Genomic DNA, 9,466 nt, shown 5'->3' with positions numbered 1-9,466 from the left:
TCTCCCCATTAGTTATGCACCGTAGTTGACCTTCGAGGCCTATAAAAGGTGGGAGCCTTTCATTAATTTTACACAAATCATTTTAGAGCCTTTCATCAATTTTACACAAATCATTTTACACTATCGCTTCCATTTCTCTCTCTATTCATTCTTTTTTCTTTAAGTGTTTAGTTTTCCGATCATATCAGTCTTGAAAGGTGTGAATTTTCCGATCGATTACAGTGTAGTTCCAATCGAGGCAGATTTATTTCTTCTGGGTTATTTTATCCTAGGGATGACATGGCAATTCTGTAAAATTGCTTGCACATTTGGGCAGCGCCGCGAAACGTTTTAAAGAGAGCGAGATCTGCGACTCAGTCTATAACGAGCTTCTTTTTTGCAGGTTCTATTTTTTGACGATTACCATTTGTGACTGTTCGTTATTGTCATCTTCTATCCATCAGAGGGTAGCCACTGATCCATTAAGTAGTAGTAGTGCTTATTGAGGAGTTTGATTTGTTGGATGATTGGTGGTCTTTTTGGACGATGCGTGAGAAAATAGAGAAGTAAAGAGAGAAAGAAGAGAGGAGTTTTGATGGGCTGCCAATTAATATTAGATATTGGTTTCATCTTACTGTTAATTAGCTTATGTCCAATTGGATATTGCTATAATTTCTTTATCAAAAACCGAAAAATGATATTCACTTCATTATATCATCTCTCTCTCTAAAACCGATGGATCTCCACAGCTTACCAGATACATACACATGTTTTGGGAGTATATTAAATCATGTACAAATAATAATAACCTTTTTTGTGTGTTGGTGCAATCTTATAACATTGTCAAGTTGTGTATTACTCAAGTTTTTAATAACACTACTAGTACTTTTTTAAATATATATATTAAAGTAAAATAATTATGGAGTTAGAAATTGATGAGGATGGTGAAGATGAATTTGATGATGGGTAGTACTAGCATTATAAGAATAAAAAAGGTGAAAGTTGAAATTGGGAGAATGAAGAGCAAAATTAAGAGGAAGAGGAAGAGTATTAGAATTTGGTGGTGGTGTTGTTCTTGGAGTTAAGAATTGATGGTGTGGCACTGATCTTTCAAATACAGTGTATGTTTTTCTTTTAACTCCCATCTCTTCTTCTAGATCTTAATCTTCTTTATGAAAGACTTTGTCTTGTTGTGGAAGAGAAAAAGATATAGCCCACCACACACTTTTCTAAGAAACTGAAAGTCACCCTTTAAACAGCACACACATTAGATTGATTAGTTAGTATTCATATTTCAAATCTATGATGTCTCCAAAGAAAGTAATAATACTTTAACCATGTACTATACATTGTAGGGATGAAAATCCTAAGGCATAGTGAAAGTTATAACAAACAGAATCCAAAACGTATTTCAAAATGCCATTTAAAATCAAAATATTTTTTTTTGGAATAAAAACTAGGGATCAAAATAGATTAAACATGCAATTCTAGAAACAAAACCTACAAAGAGAAGAAATCCTATCTTACAAATCTTTTAGGAATTCTACTGTACAAATTGGGAGTGGACACCACCACTTGGAATGGGAAATTGAGGATTTGAGAGTGGGATTCTCTTTAGAAATTCGGAGGATTTTGAAAAAAACAAAGAGAGATTTTGCTTCTAAAAAAAATAGAGAGATAAAAAATTGTTCTTCTTTCTGGATTTTTTTTTATACAGAGAGAAGTGAGGAGATGTGGGTTTCATCCCACGTCTCTAGTAACTCTCCTACGTGGGAGTTACATTTTTATTTAATTAAAATTAAATAAAACTATTTATTTAATTTAACTAAATAAATAAAAACCAATAACCATTTAAATATTCCCTCTTACATAACCTATAGTTTTATTGTGCATCTAATATGCACTAATTTTAGCCTATAATTTTGATTTAATCAGTTAAATTAAATTAAATTAAATAATTAATTAATTCTTATTTAATTAATCATCCAATTAAATATCACATATTTAATTTAATTTTCAATTTGAATCATATTAAAAAACACTTCTCTCATTTAACCTATAATTTTATTGCGTATCCAATGCACATTATTTTTAACCTATAGTTTTCAATATGAATCTTATTCATATTCAATTAAAATTTGAACTCCTTTCAAATATTTCGTTCACTCATTTATTAATTTTGAATCTTATAAAAAATTAATAATAAAGTCTAATATTAAACTTTATATTAAAATGTATCAAATACATTAAAAATCCCAATACTGAATTTGAACATTTCGAATTTAATTAAATGTCAAATTACCTCAATACGTTTTACAAACTAGGAAGGAGAGCTAATGGACCTGCAGATCAGAAGCTTCAACAATGTGAGATTAATTGGCTAAACTCATTAACCAAATTAATCAATATCTGTTAACTATGGGTACATTCCACTAAAGACCCATAATTGCACTATTCTCACTACAGATATTTTTTTGTGTCCATGGATATAGACTAAGAACAACAAGTTAATCCTTCATGAGTGTTCGTAACACCAACTGGGTCAAATTACTATTTTACCTTTAGGTTCTCTCTACATCCTTAAGTACCAGTGCTCCTCTAATGAACATCATGTTTATGGTCCAACCATTAAACAGAAACCCCTCTCGGACCAGTGAGAGGGTTCGAAGTTACCACTTAAAGAGAACACTCATTTACTTACCTTGAAGTCGAGAATGAGTGAAATTCATCTTGTATGATTATGTTTCCAGCTACCCACTCGGTCTTATCCCCAAAATGGAATATTGAATCGGCGAATTGGCCACTCTTACCCATAACAAATCAAAGGACAATCTCTCGTGAATAGGAGTTCATAAAATACTCAAGAGTAAGACTAAGTTTCCTAGGTCATCCTATTGAAATAGAAACCTAACTAAACAATGGAGTTACATCTAGTGGTTACTATTTCACGGTCTGTACTTGTGCAAACTCATTGTCCAGGATACCCCCACTCACGTGTCTCCTACACGAACACGTTGGATCACTATGTTTGTATCAAATACAAAGTGGGCCGTATCCACAGTATTACCAAGATAAGGTATCCAACCTTACCCCTGTACTATAGACCTTTTAGGTTGTATCTTGAACATTGATCCCTATATATCTCTACATACAGTTTAAGACTCATAAGATAACTTAGTATGTTAGTTTATTGGATTTTAGGGTTAATAAGACAAAATTAAATAAAACATCAATAAAACTTATTGAGAAAAATATTAATAACTATTTATTAATGACCGTCATTTAATTACATTCACTATCTATGAATTTTAAGACATAAAACCCAATATATATATATTCTTATGTGGGTAATACTTTCTTTTGTCAATTGCTAAAATTGATTTTTCTCTTATTTATTTGTAACATGTTGAGTCTATATATAGAGTTATTTGTTCCTATCAACACACATTAATAATAGAAATATTAAATAAATATTTATATTTAAATGTTACATTCATAGCTAAACCCAGGGGAATGTACTCATGGCTATATGGACTTCAATTCACTCAAGTGTTTTACCATTGGAAAGAATTCTCATTCTAAGCCTTATCCACCATGGAGACAACTCTTTTATTTTGTTTATTATTATTATTATTATTTTTAATATAACAAACATAGATTGAGTTTTTCTCTAATTTTGAAATAGGTAATGATAGGTTTTCATAGGTTATCTGAGATAATAGTCTTTCTTTTTAGAGAAATACATAGGATAATTGACTAATTGCAAAAGGTAGCACTATTTAGACTAATAATTAAATATATAACAAAATTTTTAAAAAATTGTAAATATAGAAAAATCTATCAGTAATAGACTCTTCGCTGATAGACTCCTTCAGTAAAATAGCCTATCGAGCTGATCTAAATTTTTCTATATTTGCAAATTCTTTTGCAGTGTGCTATATCTGCTAATACTTTGAGTATGATTACTGATAACTTGTAGAAAAACAAGTTATTGTTCTCTCATAGTTGGAATAATTAGTATTTTTAGTGATATAAACGCATTCATTGCAAAAGAAAATGCATGAAATTCTACTTAGTGATAAACTCGTACAAAAGTATCCTTTTAAGTAAAAGCTGCTTCATTATCGCACTTTAATGCAATAATCAGAAAAATCTACCAAGTGTTGCAGACGAAGCTAACGCAAGGGGTATGTGTCTGAGACTGATTGACACATGAAGGATTCATTTGGTTCGTGCATTTTACGTCAAATCACAACTTGAAGGCATGAGCATCTAACTGACGAGTATGAAATTTAATGCAATCATATCACCAAATTGCTGAGAGGTTGCCTATATAAAGTCAAGTAACTTGCAAGAAGAGGGGTTAGACAATTAGAATTCAGATAACAGACAGCCAGTAGTTAGAACTTTCTCACCTCTGCCGTTAACAAGCAAGGAGTAGGAGGGACAACCACAATTTTTCCACCGTTGATAAAGCGGTACTGCTAAAGAGAAGCTCGAGAAAGATATATTCTTCAACTCTTCCACCAAGTTGGTCATAGCAAACATTAAAAACAAGCCAAAGAGGACAGGAGATTGAGCTCTGCGGCTTAACTTCTTCTTTTTTACTTTGCATTTCCATCCACTAGTCCATTCAATTGAACTAAGATTGTTTGTATCAACACTTATTATCTTTAATTTAATCTTATTTACGACCGACCATTCTTCACTTCCCCGTCTGTTTACTTTCAAAGTTGTTTGTGTTTGCCAATTTCTGGCTTGATGAGTGTATGAAATATGCTGCTTGAATCTTTTTGAGCAATAAATTGAAGTGAAATAATGGTTAAATCACTCGAGAGAGTAGTTTAACTATTGAATGCATCAAGTTGGGGCGTGAAGTAATTTTAGAGATAGAATTGTTCATGTGTTTTGTCTGTTCTTTGTAACTAAGCATGCACCCTTGAGATAGGATTATGTTTAGCATTCGTATCGAGAGATGTTGAACATAGCATGAACTAAAGAATAGATTTTCAATGCATAGCAAATACAGTTAGATTGTAAACAAACATTTGTTCATCTTGATTCCATTGTCATTGTGTGCATATAGGCTTGCTATTCCTACGAGGAAATCAACACATACCATTTACACTTAAAGACATTCATCCACAAACCCCTTTTCCCCCTCTCAGAACTCTTATTTCGCTCTTGCAAGCGTGCCATTAACTTAGTGTAAATAACCAACACCTATCATTTAATTAGGAAATCTCTTCATTAGATCCAAAAGCAAACCTTGCGTTAGTATACTCTAGAATCCCTACTTTCGACCCGAGGCTTAAAAGTCTAACAATGAACAACACAATACAAACACAGAGTGTGCAACAGATAGATGCATTCACATAACCCGTAGTAAGCTGTATGGGTTGTGGGGAGTCGTACGCCTCTAACGATTGCTCACAAAATCCGTAATCATTATGTTTCATAAAGAATAACCCATTCTTAAACACCTATAACCCTAGATGAAAAACCATCCTAACTTTTCTTGGGAGGTCACCATTAGGATCAACACCATTTTAGAACGCCTCATCAGCATAGGCAAGGGCCGTTGCCTGGATTCCAACCCATGTAGCAGCAACCTCAACATCAGTCTTTTAACAGAGGGGACAACATGTTGAGTTCATCATCTCCACTTGAAAATCTGTTAAAAGAATATATAGCCTAGGATGATGCGTTGTTGAAAAGTCAAGCGTCATCGATAAGAAATCTGGAGATGCAATTTGGGCAGATTACGGCCGAGTTGAAGAATCGGCTGCATGGATCATTGCCTAGTAATACTAAAGCACCAGGAAATAATAATGGAAAGGAGAAATTATTGGGATTGATGCTCTAAATCTTATAGGGTCTTATAGTTTATAAACACCTGTATGAACAAATACTTGTGATGTAATAATATAAGATATTTTCTTCATTGTTGTCTATGAAATATGAAATATTTTAATTGCAACCACAAACCAATAAACTAAGATCCTTGGTTATCGTTGTAACTTAAGCATGTATGTGGAGACATACAAGTAGATCATGCCTTAAGTGATAACGTACATGGTCTATAGTATATGGATAAAGGAGGGAAACCTTATCTTGGTGACACTACTGATACAACCCGCTTTGTAAATGTTACAAGTGTTGTAAGGTGCTATAGATGGTCTGATCTTGATCATTCATGTGGGGACATATGAGCGGGGGTGTCCTATATAAAGGAGTTTGTATAAGACCGGACCACAAAATATTTAGTCTCGTTATATAACGCCGTTCATGACAATTACTTTCATTTCACTAGGATGACCTTAGGTAACATGAGCTTAATCATGAGTGAGTTGGGAACACCTATCTATGAGGGCAGTCTTTTGATTTGCATGGGTGTAAGTGGCCAGATTGCCGATTCAAACCTACCCTTTAGGGATTTGTCTGATTGGGGAGCTGAGAACTCAGCTACACAAGATAGAGTTCACTCCTTCCCCGAAGCAGGGGTAAGTAGATAAATTGCTCCTTTAAGGGTGATTCTGGGGCTTGAACAATGTGGCGCCTCACACTTTCTTATGGCTCGAGAGGTGTTCATTCATAGTAGGACTATGATGTATTATTCATTAGAGGAATCAGTGGCACTTAAGGAGTTAGATGTAACTACAGGGAAAAAACGATAAATTTGCCAAGTTGTACTTATGAGCGATTTATGAAGGGTTATCAAATTGTTGATTGGTTATATCCAATAGACATAGAAATATATCTGTAATGGGAAGAGTGCAACTGTCGGTCTTTAGTGGAGTGCCCGGTAGTTAATGGTGGTGGATATCGTGATTAAAGAGTTTAGTCTGTTATTTACGTACTGTTGAAGCTTCAAGCTACAGGTCCATAAGGTCCCCTTGATAGCTCAATGGATTCAAGTTAAGAATAAGTTTTTTTGCTGTTCGAGGATCAGACTGTTCATGATTTTGACGACAATGAGAGGTTGCTAGAAGATTGCTCACAAGAGTGAGATATTATTGCTCGATTGCTCACGATAATGAGTGATTGTTGTACAATTACTCATGAGAGTGAGAGATTTTCAGAAGAATAATTCTTGAAAGGTGTGTCTCTCAATTCCTTTTGTTGTAGTAAGAAAGCATGCTGTAATTTTCTCTTTAATACATAATTGTTCTTGTATGTTTGTGAATGCGATTATTCTTTCACAATGGCTTGGAAAGATGTTGCTTCTGCTCACTGGTTCTCTTGAATAAGAGTTCCTTCAATGTTTGCACCTTCCCATCACGCGGTGACATTGTGTAGTGGTAGACCATTGGTAGAAGAGAAGAGAAGCCCAAGAAAACATCATCATCCTTTAATGCATGAAGATATATCGCAAAAAACTACGAAATTTGAGAGAGATCAACCAGAAAGAGCACCTGGCTCTGTCAGTCATTCTCAATTGAGTACATCTAAAGCAGAGGAACCTGAGGTGCATCTTAATGCACCATTTCCCTAACGCCTACAAAAAAAGAATGATGAGAAGCAGTTTAAATGATTTTTTGAGCTTCTTAAACAATTACACATCAATATCTCTCTCATTGAAGCGTTGGAGCAAATACCTAGTTATGTGAAGTTCTTGAAGGATATTTTGTTGAAGAAAAGAAAGATTAGCGAGCTTGAAGCCATGGCATAACAAAGGAATGCAATGCACTAATCAACACTAAAATTCCTGAAAAACAAAGAGATCCAAGCTGTTTCACTGTCCCATGTTCAATAGAAGGAATAGACGTGAGGTATCTGTGGTGTGATTTGACAGCCAGTATCAATTTCATGCCCCTCTAAATTTTCAAGGAACTAGGGATTTGTGAAACTAGACCTACCATGGTGACGCTTCAACACGCTGACAGATCAATCACTTACCCCAAAAGGGAAATTGGAAGATGTTCTAGTGAAAGTTGACATGTTTATATTTATGGTAGATTTTATTATTTTGGATTAGGAAGTTGAAAGGGAAGTCTCAATCATTGGACACCCGTTTCTAGCCACCGAATAAGTGCTAATTGATTTGCACAAAGGGGAACTAATGATGTGTGTGGATAACCAAGAAGTAAAATTTAATGTGTTAAACGCATTGAAGTTCCCAAACTACATAGAATCTTCTCAACTCAGTGACTCAATTCAACTATCTGAGGAAGTGAACCAAGTCTGTGAGGTCCATGCGTTGAGTGAAAGCACAAGGAAGTTTGAGCTGCTAAGTTTAGATGAATGACAATAAAAACCAACACTCCTATTTCTGGAGGAGTCGCTAATGCTCGAGCTTAAACCTCTTCCAGATCATCTGAAATATGCTTTCCTTGAAAACAATGACACTTTACCAGTTATAATTTCAGCTACACTTTCTCTATCTAATAAGAAACTTTTATTGCAGGTACTTAAGAAGGATACATGTGCGATCGGATGGACGCTCGTTGATATCAGAGGGAATTACCCATTTACTATATGCATAAAATCAGATTGGAAGAAGGGAAGATGAGATCGATTGAGCCCCAACGCAGGTTCAACCCTAATATTGAAAGAAGTGTGAAGAAAGAAATTGTTAAATGGCTCGACATAGGGGTGATTTACCCCAAAGAAAGGTGGCACAACTATGGTGATGAATAACAACAATGAGTTAATTTCATCCAGAACTGTTACTAGATGACACATTTGCATGGACAACAGAAAGTTGAACACGTTGACTAAGAAAGATCAGTTTCCACTCCTTGTCATTGACTAGATACTTGATCGATTGGTCAGAAAAGAGTTCTACTGCTTCTTGGATGGATATTCCAATTATAATCAAATCCTAATTGCCCTTAAAGACCAAGAGAATACTACTTTCACATGTCCCTTCAGAATGTTTGCGTTCTGACGCATGCCCTTTGGGCTATGCAACGTACTAGGGACGTTTCAAAGATGCATGATGGCTATTTTTTTTCCTATTTTTCCTAAAAACTCTATTGAAGTGTTCATGGACGACTTTTCAATCTTCGGAGATTCCTACCTAACCTTCGTCAAGAACCTAGAAGTCGTCCTTGCTAGATGCGAGGAAACGAACTTGGTACTTAATTGGGAAAATGTCACTTTATGGTGACAGAAGGCATTGTTCTTGGGCATAAGGTTTCCAAAGTAGGGATGGAAGTGGATGAAGGCAAGATTGATGTAATTTCAAAATCGACCGCATCTGCGAACGTCAAGGCCCTGAGGAGCTTTCTAGGCCATATAGGCTTTTATATAAGGCCTGTCAAAGGATTTTTGCAAATCGCACGTCCACTGAGCGTGTTATTAGAAGTGAACAAGACTTATATATTCAATGAAGATTGCCAGCAAGCATTTGGGACTTTAAGGTATGTGTTAACGACAACACAGGTATTGATAGCTTCAGATTGGACGCAACCCTTCATCTTAATTTGTGGCGCAAGCGACGTGGAAGTTGGAGTGATGCTAGGCTAAAAGAAGGGAAACTTGT

Source organism: Benincasa hispida, chromosome 10 (genome assembly GCF_027475165.1).
Source record: "Benincasa hispida cultivar pf3 chromosome 10, pf3_genome.v1.1, whole genome shotgun sequence".
Classification (NCBI taxonomy): domain Eukaryota; kingdom Viridiplantae; phylum Streptophyta; class Magnoliopsida; order Cucurbitales; family Cucurbitaceae; genus Benincasa; species Benincasa hispida.
Note: the sequence above shows the minus strand (reverse complement) of the source record.